The following is a 14086-nucleotide window of genomic DNA, read 5'->3' as shown; positions in this document are numbered from 1 at the left end:
ATGCTTGTGCGTACACTAGTTTGTTTGGTAACGTCGTGTACCGTTATAGTGTGTGATTGTCTGCACGTACGCTTGTGCGCACAAAAGTTTGCTTGCGTGTCTGTACGTTGGGAAGCACAAGCATTTTATGGACAACTTGGCGGACATGCAATTGTCACGCTATTTAGTATATCTCACAGAAAAACTTCTTCCTTAGACTTGGCTATTCGTAAAGTTTGGCAAGTGCGCATGAATAATGAATGCATTCTCGGAACGCAGTAATACACGATTACTCAGATCTCGTTTTACACGGAACTGTCTGCAGTCAGTGTTGCTCGCATACTGAAGCCGACACTGGCGGTATCAAATGATCATACGCTAGCTGATAGAGCTGCGATGATTCCTCGCCTCTGACGGAAAGGTTATCGAGTTGAACTGAATACAGAATTTAGGCCAAAGGCCAAGCACTGGGACCTATGAGATCCTTCAGCGCTTAAACGGAAATTGACAATAAAAAGGTCTGAAAGGTGTAACAGGAGGAAAACATCGCAGCTGCACTATGAATCAATTGTTAGGAAGAAAGAGATTATGAAAGGAGGTGCAGTAAAAAAGAATGAAAAGGGTTGCAAAGAACCTTAAATAATGCCTAAGACGGCACTACCCCCCTACGGAGAAATATATCCGTAAGACCTTATCGCAAATCTCAGAGTAAATTGAGAAACGTGATCCTGTTGAAAGCAAGAAATGAAGAGAAATTTGAACAGTCATCGAGAGAGAGAGAGAGAGAGAGAGAGAGAGAGAGAGAGAGAGAGAGAGAGAGAAAAATTATCTAATCATCATTGCGAACGACAGATTTTGATAAACGCTGAAACCAATTACTGAGTCTAATTTCTTACCGTGAATGCAGTCTCTCTGTCTGTCTGTCTGTATGTCTCATTCTTTCTTTAAACCAAAACCTTCTGATCCTAATATTTGAAATAATGTAAAATAAACCCTGTGTTAAGGAAAATCAACAAAGTTAACTTTAGATATCAGTTTCTAGATGTCTGAAGTTTAAAAAAAAATAAATTCTGTGCAATGCACAAAGCGAAATAAAAACGAATCAACGCTGTTTAAAGATACGATTAAATGAAGTACATGCAATTCTCAGAAAAAAAAACAAAAAAAATGCGCCGAAGTTTCTTAGGCGCAATCGAGTTTTACGCACAGCCGCTACACGTATGATCAAGGCCACCGAAAATAGATCTTTCGGTGGTCTTGATATAATGCTATATGAGCTGCGGCCCATAAACTTTAACTACGGCCCGGTGGTGGCCTTTCTTATATCGTTGCCAGAAGCACGATTATGGCTAAATTTAACCTTACCTTAAATTAAAACTACTGAGACTAGAGGGCTGCAATTTGGTATGTTTGATGATGGGGGGGTGTGGATGATCAACATACAAATTTGCAACCCTCTAGCCCCAGTAGTTTTTAAGATCTGAGGGTGGGCAGAAAAAAAGTGCGGACAGAATAAAGTGCAGACGGACAGACAAAGCCATCACGATAGTTTTCTTTTACAGAAAACTAAAAGTGAGCTAAAAAGCTAAATGGGCGCACCCACAGTGAAGAAACGCAAATCTCTACCACAGAAAGTAGAATAATCATCAGGTGCATTTCCATTAACAACAGAAAGCTACCAAACTAGTTAGAAAGATTAACGTCTGTCTGTCTATGGGTGACAAAATTCCGACGTCCGAGGTGTTTTCTCTGCTCTCTTGCCATAGATGGTATCAGGAACGGATAAACCTAACGATACATGATCGCCTTCATCCACCGGCCTACGCCAGGGTCTAAAAACAGACCTTGATCTCGTCAGGGCTTTGCACTGGTAACAATTCGAGGAATGAAGTCCATTCAGACTCTCTATGTGAGAGCGCATTCGTTCGTCCAACACAAACTCATAAGAAATACATCCCGTCACTACTCTATGCATAAGGTACTGGACAATGGACTCGCATGAGAATGGTCTAAAAAAAATCACGTGTCAATGAATTAATAAAATGTAACTCGTGTTCGAAAATACCGAGTGTACTGAAGGGCTTAAGGGAGCGATGATATGGACGTAGAATCTTAGCTTCAACATAGAGAAAACTGCCGACGAGTTACCAACTTTATTCTGATACACGGTGCTTTCATTCGTGATTTGTGTCTTGGTATATTGGGATGTATAGATTGTTTTGAAGACACACCTATATATACACACACACACACACACACATATATATATATATATATATATATATATATATATATATATATACATATACATACATTTATATATATACATATGCACACATATGTGTGTATGTATACATATAAATGTATGTACAGTATGTATGTATATATATTTAAGTGTGTTCAAAATATATATATATACATATATATATATATATATATATATATATATATATATATATATATATATATATACAATTACAGATGTCTGTGTGTGCTGCAGCGCCAAGGACTGTTTTCTTACACAGTAAAAAAGTAACCAAGAAACGTCTGTTTGCATAAAGATGATTATGAACAACTTCGCTTAAGCATTATTCAATACTAATGCCTGAAATTAAGTGTTCGAGCGTTTTAGCGCAAGGGCAAGAGCGCCAAGGCTTTGTGTAACACAGAATTTATAGAACTACACCGTCAGTACAACTACTTTGCACGATGCGACTGAAATAGCTCTAGGAAGCAGCATTGCGGTATGGTAGGAACGTCTATTTGGCTCCCTGCTTTAAGCAACATTTCGCTGATATCCTTTCCGTGAGACAGACATACATCTAAACACGCACGTACGGTAACAAATCCAGGAAAGGACAACGGTAATTAATGCTTCCTGGGTGGCAGAGTACGTCCGAGTATCACGCGAATGGTGGCGAATCGGGAAGGAGGGGAATGTAATTCCGTAATTAGGTAACCGATGGTCGGACGTGCGTGAGCACGGGAGGAAGGAAGGAAGGCTGGAAGCGAACTTCTGTTCCAATTGCAGGCACCGAATGTTTCACCCTGTGCCTTTTCTTTACTTGCTACTTATCAGCTATGCCTTTCCCTTCCTTCCCCGCCCGCCCTTTCATCAGGGAAGATCTGTACGACAGCCTGTCGACTCATTAACCGTCTTGCCCAAGAAGGTATCTGATACCGGCGCCCAGAAAATTGGATACAGATATGCTCCACCGATGATGATGTAACAGGAAGCACGGCACTGTATATTTCTGCCTCAGCATCCTGTTGCTGAGTTCTGAGGAATCCGCTGCTTTCAGGTCGCTGCGCGCGTTGTTTGGCAGCTTGCTGAGATCTTAGCAGCAGCTGCCGTGGTGACAGATATCACGTGATCTGAACAGCTGGAGTTGAGCAGAAAAGCATCGCGGAAAATGAGCCGCAGACGACCTGGGGCAATTATAGCCCGGCGGGCTTATCTTGAATCTCCGGACCTTATCGCAGATCCTATTTCAGGATTTGTTTGTGTTAGGTGATTATAAAGATTAGGCGATATCCACGACATTCCGTGTAGTATTTATGGCTGAGGTACTCTTTTGTGTGGCACACCGTAACATTATTTCGGGTGTAGCTTATGTGAGGACTGTAAGTATGTATGTATGTAGAATGGGAAGATAACATGATTAAATCTTTATTTTGCCAAATAGTTTGGCAAACAGCAAGCTAATTATTCTGCAAGGGTAGTTTTTTTTTTTACGAAACTTTTCCTTCAGACAAGTTTTATCGCGCTGTTTACTTTATCTTTAATGAATGTGCAAACAAGGCCGTGTGCAGCTGCTGTCAGAAGTATAGAAATATTGGCATTAATCATTATCAATACACACTCGTGAAAAGGAAGTGGAAAAACTAGCTTTTGAGAGAGAGAGAGAGAGAGAGAGAGAGAGAGAGAGAGAGAGAGAGAGAGAGAGAGAGAGAGAGATATTTTATCCTTTATGTGGTATGGAACACGCCAGCAATCTTTATTTCAGTCAAAGATGGAACCTAAGTTATGTACAGAGATGATTACTCTCTAGCTAATCGACATTTACTAAAAACTGCTTGGCATAAGACATGACAACGTTTCGAAGTAGATTCCACTGATTTACCGTCTTTACAGACCATACAAGTTCCTCGTTGGACGAGTCGGTAGAGTTCTCGGCTAGCACTCTACTAGGCCCGAGTTCGAGTCTCCGGCCGACCAATGAAGAATTAGAGGAATTTATTTCTGGTGATAGAAATTCATTTCTCGTTATAATGTGGTTCCCGTTCCTACAATAAGCTGTTCTTAGGTCCCGTTGCTAATCCTAACCAGCTGGTTCTTAGCCACGTAAAGAAGTCTAATCCTTCAGACCATAGGGTCCAGCCTTTCTCTAGGAGAGCTGTTAATCAGCTCAGTGGTCTGGTTAAACTAAGGTATACTTAACTTCTGCTCCAGACCATAGAACCCCGTTCGTATCTTTCTTTATTTTAACAGCTGTTCCTTCTTTTCTCTTGTCTTTTGTCTTCTTAAGGACCTCCCTTTTTGCTAAGGACCTCGGTTCGAACAACCGAATTCCCCCATCTACTCGGCGCTGAAAGAAAGAAGAGAAATAGGAGGGAGGAAGAGTGAGGACTGAATTCAAAGGAAATGAGAAGCATGCCTGTTAAAAAAAAAAAAGTTACGATTTTTTTCAAAGAATGTCACCTGTCCGTTACAGGTGACATTCTTTTAAAAAATTAAAATGAGTCTGTTTTAACAATCCTCACTCTTCTTCTCTCCTATTTCTCGTTTTTCTTCCAGAGCCGAGTAGATGGGGGAATTAGGTTGTTCGAATCGAGGTCCTTAACAAAAATTACCAGAAAAGACTGCTAAAATGAAAACAAAAAAGAATAACTCGTTCATGCAAAGTCTGGCCCTAGACTCGGACACAGAGAAACCACCGTCGCGTCGGAATATCTTTCTGTTTAATAATTCCACGATGGATTAAATTCCTTGCCACTGCTTTTCGAAACAAACCGAGCTTGTCTGTGAGCTTGTAGTTCAATACCCTCATGCCAGGTTCAATTATAGCATTCGTATTTGTCACGCGAAAAAGTCATTAAAATATAATCAATACTGCCGTGTGGGAGAGGTTTCTATGGAGGTATATTTGGAGCAGAATACCAGGAAGGCACATAAGTGCTACTGACTCTCAAACGGGAGAAACAAAAAAGTTTCCTTCCTTGGGGAAATGGTAAAGCTGCTTGGAACCCGGACATTATATATATATATATATATATATATATATATATATATATATATATATATATATATATATATATATATATATATATATATATATATATATATATATAATATATATATATATATATATATCTATATATAAAATATCATAAATACGTAATTTCATTTTAACGCACCATGTAATCTCAGTGTAACATCACAACATACTATACCATAGTTCATCTAAAATAATCTCAAGGCCTCACTGAAGGTTAGGGAAGGAAAAGAAAGTATCGGTAGAGAGATCTAATTATTTTCGTCTTCCTTAAATGTCACGATGAAAAAAAAAGTGCCTTTCGATTCTCCTGTTACCAATAAAAATTTTACGGAAGGAATGCTGAAGAGTAATCATGCATGCCCACGGAGAGGCGATCGATTAGTGTCAGAAATAAGTCCGGCGAAAGAAGATACAGCTGATTGCTGATTATAACCAGGAAGAGAAAATTTATTTTTTTTTTAATGATCTGAGGGATGAAAATTGTCTTGATGCATTCAGCACATGTCCGTGATGTGAAATCACTTGTTCGCCATTCTTACATTATGATTTGCTTTCCTGATTTTATCATGTAGTTCATTTCTTATTGAAGTGATTTCACATCACTCACATGCGAGGTGAAGTAACTTAAATCACTTATTTAAGTGATTTCACATCAAATGTCCTCTATGTAAAATCACGTAAACAAGTGATTTTTACACCAAATGTCCGCAATGTGAAATCATTAAATAAGTGATTTAAGTGATTTCACATCACATGTCCTTAAAGTGAAATCACTTAAATAAGTGATTTAAGTGGTTTCACATCAAATCTCCTCAATGCGAAATCACTTAAATAAGTGATCTAAGCGATTTCACATCAAATGTCCGCAATGTGAAATCACTTAAATAAGTGATTTAAGTGATTTTCACATCCACAATGTGAAATCACTTAAATAAGTTATTTAACTGATTTCACATCAAATGTCATCAACGTGAAATCACTTAAATAAGTGAGTTAAGTGATTTCACATCAAATGCCCGCAATGTGAAATCACTTAAATAAGTAATTTAAGCGATTTCACATCAAATGCCCTCAATGTGAAATCACTTATATAAGCGATTTAAGTGATTTCACATCAAATGTCCGCAATGTGAACTCCATTAAATAAGTGATTTAAGCGATTTCACATCAAATGTCAGCAATGTGAATATCACCTAAATAAGAAATGAACTACATGAGAAAACCAGGAATGCAAATCATAATGCAAGAATGATGAAAAAGCGCAATCAATATACAAAACAAACAAGGCATTGAAAGCCTTCAATTTATAATGATGGGAGGCGTCTCCTTGAATGGTTTCGTCGCTATTTCACCTATCGCCGAGTTAAATCCCGTCCGGATCGATAGAAGCCGCCAAGCCGGATGTCTATTGACGCAGTCGTAAATGCCTTCCAATCTTTTCCTTCTTTCAAGCAGAAAGGATTAATTATAGGTCTGTCAAATACAAATCATTGGCGATAACATATTCAAGGAAACAAACGGCAAAAGCGCGCGAAGGCAAAGAACAATGACCGTGTATATCAACAAAGAAATTGACAAAACCAGATGATATACTGACTCCGACGGGTGACAGGCTTAGGCCAATGTCTGCTGACAAATATGAATTTTGCAAAGGCAAACGTGTTTACTACACTTTTCTGCTCAATCATCCACTGTTTCGCGCGGCGCATATGCAAATTTCAGCTAGCAGTAGTCAAACCAGAGCTACTTATGATTCCGTAGCACCATGAATTACGTAAGGAGTGTTGTTTCTAAGCGAGGAACCACCACAGAATGCCGCGTAAACCACGCTCCTTGTTCTCGGACGCTCAACCGCAGCGTCCGTGAAACCTGATGGCGGTGTGACGTGGCTCCAAGAGTGAGATGAGTTGCGTGAGGTCTTCGCATGACGGTGTCTGATGACAGAATGGGGTGGGGGAGGCAGGGGAAGGGGGAAAAATAGACAGTGCGACCAACAGAGAGAAATGTGCGAGTTAGCAAGAATATGTATAAAAGAATCATGAAAATACGGAACGTGATGAATATATAAATAAAGACAACACCACGAAGGAAAGTGAAATAACGGAGTGGTGCTAGGCCTTTCGACTTACTGTCCTTTGCATAGCAGTTGATTCGGGTATTTGTAACAAGTAAAGGACAGTAACTCGAAAGGCCTAGAACCAGTTTCACTTTCCTTCGTGGTACTGCCTTTATATATATATATATATATATATATATATATATATATATATATATATATATATATATATATATAGGTTTATAATTTCCTTGATTTCGGTTTGGAGAATCCATTGAGCCTGAATGTTTCTTTATCAAATACAACTGTAAGAAGAACTGAAAGCCAGCAAGTCAATCTTCTAGCAACGATAAAGAATCCCGTCGGTTTTAAGATATATTTAAATTTCAAGGGGTAATGCGTTGCTATTCTATATGTGCAGGTGTGATTATAATTCATGAAATCTTAGTAATATATATATTACTTGATATATCGAAGTCTCTGGTTCTCTACTTGAAACTCAAATTATGGTTGCTGTCTGAATGTAAGCGCTACAATCTTGGTTGGCCAACTGGCCATCCAAGACTGCAGCGATTACATTCAGACAACAACCATAATTTGACCAGCAGGCCTTGAATTGAACTGATTGAGTTGAATTATAGAATCTAGGCCCAAGGCCAAGCACTGGAACCTATGGGGTCATTTAGCGCTGAAATGGAAATTGACAGTAGAAGGTTCGAAAGATGTAACACGAGGAAAACCTCGCAGTTGCACTATGAATGAATTGTTAGGAGAGGTTGGAAAGTAAGACGGGAGAAAGAGAATATGAAAGGAGGTACAGTAAAAGGAACGATAGGGGTTGCAGCTAGGTGCCGAAGGCACGCTGCATAGAACCGTAAGTAATGCCAACAGTGCACCGAATGAGGTGCACTGACGGCACTGGGGGAACAGGCCTTAAATGCACAGCGGGTCATTGACAGCACCATGAATTGACAGTGACTGACCTTGGCCAGTTTACGAACAAGCGCCGCTGCGCAATATGTCGACCGAATGAAAATGAAACAATGAATGCCGAGACAACGCTTCTTGACGTGGTGACGTTATCAAAACAAAGCACGTCAAGGATGAGAAGAACAAAAACAGGAAGTTACAAGACAATGAAGAATGGCTTTTAAGTAGCACGTGGTCCTTCCTGTTTCTGATTTCTCTTTATACATACAAATATGCATACGGGTATGCATCCTCAACGTATGCGTGTATACCAAGATGCCTAAATCTTTAAAAGGCACCACAGTAATGCCAAGGTTTCTACACCCCTATTTATGAAGTCAAAAGGAAGTTACTGTCCACAGTCCCTTTGTCTGAATAAACCCCTATATTTGTTCTCAGTTTTGCTCTCAGTTTTCTAGGAATTTTGTTTTATTTTTCTATGATCCGTTCGACTGGATTCAGACCTTGAATGTTTTTTTTAAGCAGTGGGAGATGCATTTTTTTACGAGAAATTCACTTACTTTTTCCTTCCTTAATCCTTACAAGCTTACCCACCTGCGAGATTCCGTTATCAATCCTTGTAATGAGTTCTAAGCTAATCGTAAGAAGTCTGTGCTTTAGTTATTTATATAACACACACACACACACACACATATATATATATATATATATATATATATATATATATATATACATATATATACAGAAATAATCAACACAATTATATTCTGACTCGCATCAGGACCGAACCCAGGTCTTTCAGTTGAAAAACCAGCTTGTGTGGCCTGGTTTGGCAGCGGTCTGGTACTTCAATTGAAAGACCTGGGTTCGATCCTGATGTCAGAATACAATATATATATATATATATATATATATATATATATATATATATATATGTATATACGTTAACTATCAATTTCTTTTATCCTTTTTCCAAAGGAAACAGTTGGCCTATTCATATTAACGTAAAACAATTCTGGTACAATTTTTCTTGCCGTCCCCCTCTCTCTCTCATATGTTGACTACCATTATAAAATCGGTAAGCTTATTGGCCTACACGAAAAAAAAAACCCTCATGAAATTTTTTCGCTCTCTATTTTACATAGGATTATATAAATTTTCCCTTCCTTTGCCCCAGTCATACCTAATACTTATGAAAATAATTTTTAAATATTTTTGCCCTCTCTCTCTCTCTGTGTTTTGACTAACATTGTCCCAGTTCATAGCTAACACACGGTCCTACTTCCAGTCTTATCCAATCGTACAACAATATTACATCCATGCCTTTAACATACAGACGTACCCAAATGTATAAGTCTACGTTTCATTCAGTAATCCAAAATGCGCTATGTCAAAAGTAAACAAAACCTGAGACGAAATGTTACAAATACCTGAATCAACAGCAGCACTTCCATACAGGCTCAGACACTGGTTCAGTTTAGTATCTTCTCTCAGCCTCTTGATTTTGTAGTGCAATAATTAAGTAACTCATGCCTAAGTCTTCTTGCAAAATCGCAGGTTGAAAAATCTTTCACCATCGGCGCTGTTCTCTGGAGGGTCTGAGCTACCGTAAATAGAGCGTATCTACTTGGCGGTCACGCAATGAACCATGAAATGTCAACACTTGTTGATTGCAAGAGTGGAAAAGATATGAGCTTCAACAGGAGGATACTACATGACGTCAAGAGCAGCAGGACTCGAAATCCTGACCCCATGTCAATTCACTTAACCGTATTTTATCCGGACGACCACTACACCTGAGATCACACTGGAAACTGAATGAACGGTTGCGTTTGAATCTGTGCGTTTAATTTCCAGGATAATATCAATTACCGATGTATATTGTCAAGTCTGTTCAGCATCTCAATCAAAACGCAAAGACTATTTCAGAACTAATCATACTGCTATTTTATTTTGCTTCGTAGGCACTTTCACCGCATGATATGACATTAATAAAATCAAACCTATCGCAGCCGTTCACCCATTCGGTGAGACGACAAGCACTCGTCTATCCTTATTGTTAAACTTATTAATACGTATCAAGGATCAAATTTTACTGAAAATTATAGCATTTTTAATTAACCACCTTGCGTGATTTATGAACAGTTTGTATATTTTATTAACATAATTCACGTAAAAGAACCATTGACAAGTTTCATCGGAGTGTTTACGAGCCATTATCAGCTGGCCAACCAAACCAAGTGATTGTGACACCTGCAGACGACACTGACAGCACTTGCCGAAAAAATTGCCAAATTTACGCTTAGGAATCTTCAGATTTGACTCATTAATCGTCTGCATAACTGTAAGTAAACTTTGCTTCACGTTTGAATAATTGGAAGGGAGAAGACTGATTTACATCGCTGAGGTTATGCTTTCATTTATAATAGGCCTACTGAATGGCATTCAGACAACGAATGCTAGCAAATATATATTAAGCATTGCAGTATTTGGATTTTTCTAAGGAGTTAAAACTTCGTACATTCAAATACCAATATACGGAGCTGTAATGTATATTGAATGATCATTTTTCATTTTCATAAATTACAGTGCCCCGAGAAAATGTTCAGCTAAGAAACGGACTCTTCTATGTTGTTGAAACTCATTGCCATGAATCGGTTTTTGTTTTCTTAGAATTTCTATATATAATGAATCATATTTCATATATTTATTGGGAATTTCCTTAAAGATGCAACTGTTTCCGTTCAAAATAACAGAACCACGAAGAGTGGCATGAACATGCAGGTTCTTTAGCTTTTTTTTCGGCTTACACAGATTTATTCGGATCAAAGGCTTAGGCCTATGTTATTTCCACATGTTTTTATTACGGTTATTCTTGTTATTGTTGTTAATTATATTTTTGTTACTGTCACTATTATGACTGTTGAGGTTATTCTCGTTTTGTCGTTATTTTGTTTTTAATGCTTTTGTTGGTTGCTGATATAAGAATATTATTACTTGTGGCTGCTGTATATTGATATGTCACTTGTTCTGATTTATATTCGGAGGCTACCATCCATTTTAGGACAATTAATTAAGACTATACATAACAATTCTAGCCTTGGCCTAAGCTAATAAAAGTGTACCACATGAAATCTTCGGCCTATTCTTAGCTGGAACTGGTACTTGAGTTCGAAGACGGACGAATCTTCTTCTCGAGGTTAAGGTTGAGGAATGGAAAGTGTGACTCGGTTTTTTAAATGCCTCTTAGTTTTCAACAGTAGCTGGATACATTATGAAACCAACCTACGCCTAACTGGATGCCTTCCATGATTGTTCCCGTCTAGAACAAGCTTCGAAAGGTTAACGTCTTGATAAAATGAAAACCAGTTCTTTTTCAGTCCACCAGTTATGAAGGGTATTGCCATTAATTTGAATAAAGGACTTCTATCATCTAACTGATATTGCTGTTACGATAATTTGTGTCTTAGAAACAATTCAGAATAGGCCTATAATAGCCTAAGCATTTAGAATAATCATAGGCCTATCCATGAAATAATGTGACGTCATTCGTCTGTTGAAAACTAACCAGTCACAAGCTTCTAGAATGCGATGTTCACCGGAGATGGTCAGATTCACTCCTGCAAGGCTACATAGTACTGACTGTGATTATGATTCACACCGCCTTGTCTGGTGTTAAAGACACCAAATGGCCAGAGGAATGGGATTTGTGACCCTATGTTCTGCAAAAATTCATAGTATCTTTCTTCCATCTTGCTATCCACCCTCTCCTAACAATTATTTCATAGTGCAACTGCGAGGTTTTCCTCCTGTTGCACCTTTCTAACCTACCTACTCTCAATTTCCTTTCCAGCGCTGAATGACCCCATAGGTCTCAGTGCTTGGCCTTTGGCCTAAACTCCACATTACAATACCAATAAGAGGAAAGCAAAGAGGCTTTTGGCCTGAGTTGATTCCTAACAAAACATTTTCATTGGTCAACTCTCTTCACTCAGGCCTTCATTTTTGTTTTTAACTATAGGCCGTTCGTGTGTATTTGGCCACCCTATAACTGATCAGTTAATATGTTTACGCATAGTTTATAAATCCCATTAAGCTTGTTCTTTACATGCATGTAGGCAACCTCTAACGGATACTTGGAGGTCATATATTCATATGTGCTGTCGTGAGGTCGATGAATCAATACATTCTGTGTACGAAGGCGAAGTTTTCGTTTACAGGATGAATAAAAGCTTGAAGACTCATTCATGAAATATGTGTATATATACGTCTCAGTAATAGGGCGGCTACTTGGAAATCTTAGTTTGATGATAAATAATATCGCTAAATAAAATGTTCTGCCTGGCCTTGGCAATATTATTTATCATCAAGATTATATATATATATATATATATATATATATATATATATATATATATATATATATATATATATATATATATATATATATATATATATATATATAGAAGGTGTTGAACAGTGGTTAAATGAACAGGTACCTTTACAGCGGTAACTGTTCGAATTGAATCGAATATTTAGCCTACTAACAGAAGCGTATCTTGTGGGCGTATCAACTTCATACAAGCGTTGGTATATACAGCTTTTTGTCCCCGAATTCTTGAAGATCATCCCAGGAAAAATTACCTTAATCAGCTAGATGGGGACTCGCCTTTATCTCACAACCCTCTAAAGGCTGAGATAGTTGGCAGGCATCGATAATCCCCTAGAGGCGAGACGATAACGAAAAAAAAAAACCTTCCTATCAGGTGATCTTGAGAGCCGGTCGCGTCAATGTCCCAACATCTAACGATCCGGAAGGACGCCGTTACTGGAACGAGGCTATTAATTATGAATCGTTATTGCGGTCTCTTAAAAGGCGCATCGAGGCACCTGATACCCTTTGGTGTGTGATGAGCTTTTACATAAATTTTGTTTATCAGATCCGACAACTCCCTAGGGGGGTTAGTGCCATCAGTGCACCTCATGGGGTGCACTGTAGGCATTACTAGAGGTTCTTTGCAGAGTCCCTTCGACCCCTAGCTGCAACCCCTTTCATTCCTTTTACTGTACCTCCTTCATATTATCTTTCTTCCGTCTTGCTATCCACCCTCTCCTAACAATTATTTCAAAAGATTTTCCTCCAGTTGCACCTTTCAAACCTACTTACTCTCAGTTTCTTGTCCAGCGTTGAATGACCTCATAGATACCAGTGCCTGGCCTTTGGCCTAAACTCTACATTCTATTCCATTAAATCCGACTAAGAGGTTATGTTGGTCTATTTGTTTATTTGTTTGCCTCTTGCGGAATTGAGCAAAATTTTTGGTTAATTTCTGCAACAAGCGAATGAATTCTGCTGGAGAACTCAATGTGGGTTTTGGGGATAAACGACCCGATGGGGTTTGTATGATTTCAGTCAAGTAATAATGTTTCAGGTTCGGTTTGTAACCTTTTCCAAGACGTCATACCCTTGTTTTGTTGCTTTTTGCTTGTTTGTCTATTTTCTATAAAGTTTATACAAAAAAACTATTTCCAGATTTTTATGCTAATTTCACCAAGAGGAGGTGGCCCTTTGGGAGATGCGAAAGTATACCTTTTATGGAGAAATGATCTTTTGGGGTTCACAGTGCTCTGCCTTGTTGTTGCGTTTACAATACTTATTTGTTTATTTCGTTTCTTGCCTGCTTAATAATTTCTCTAATCTTTATTTATTTGGCTCATTGACATTCATAAAATACGTATGAGATTTTGTTACGCGCACTTATCAGGGACGTGGCTTAATAAATGATATCTTTCAATACAAATGGATCTTACAATGTAAGAAAATGCGATCTCACTCCATGAA

At 38.3% G+C, this 14086-nt stretch overlaps 1 long non-coding RNA gene across 2 annotated transcripts in view; it reads left to right on the top strand.

Annotated features, from left to right (window-relative positions):
* Nucleotides 1-14086, top strand: part of LOC136846188 (uncharacterized) — a 74714-nt gene that overhangs the window by 31166 nt on the left and 29462 nt on the right. Inside the window, exon 1 of one of the 2 annotated variants that reach the window (XR_010855343.1) lies at nt 10032-10588. The exons of the other annotated variant lie outside the window; for it this stretch is intronic. This is a non-coding gene — a long non-coding RNA (uncharacterized lncRNA). Of the gene's footprint in view, nt 1-10031; nt 10589-14086 lie in introns of those variants that run through there. 2 annotated transcript variants of the gene reach the window in all.

Source organism: Macrobrachium rosenbergii, chromosome 14 (genome assembly GCF_040412425.1).
Source record: "Macrobrachium rosenbergii isolate ZJJX-2024 chromosome 14, ASM4041242v1, whole genome shotgun sequence".
Taxonomy (NCBI): Eukaryota; Metazoa; Arthropoda; class Malacostraca; order Decapoda; family Palaemonidae; genus Macrobrachium; species Macrobrachium rosenbergii.
Note: the sequence above shows the minus strand (reverse complement) of the source record. Positions and strands in the feature narration are given on the sequence as shown.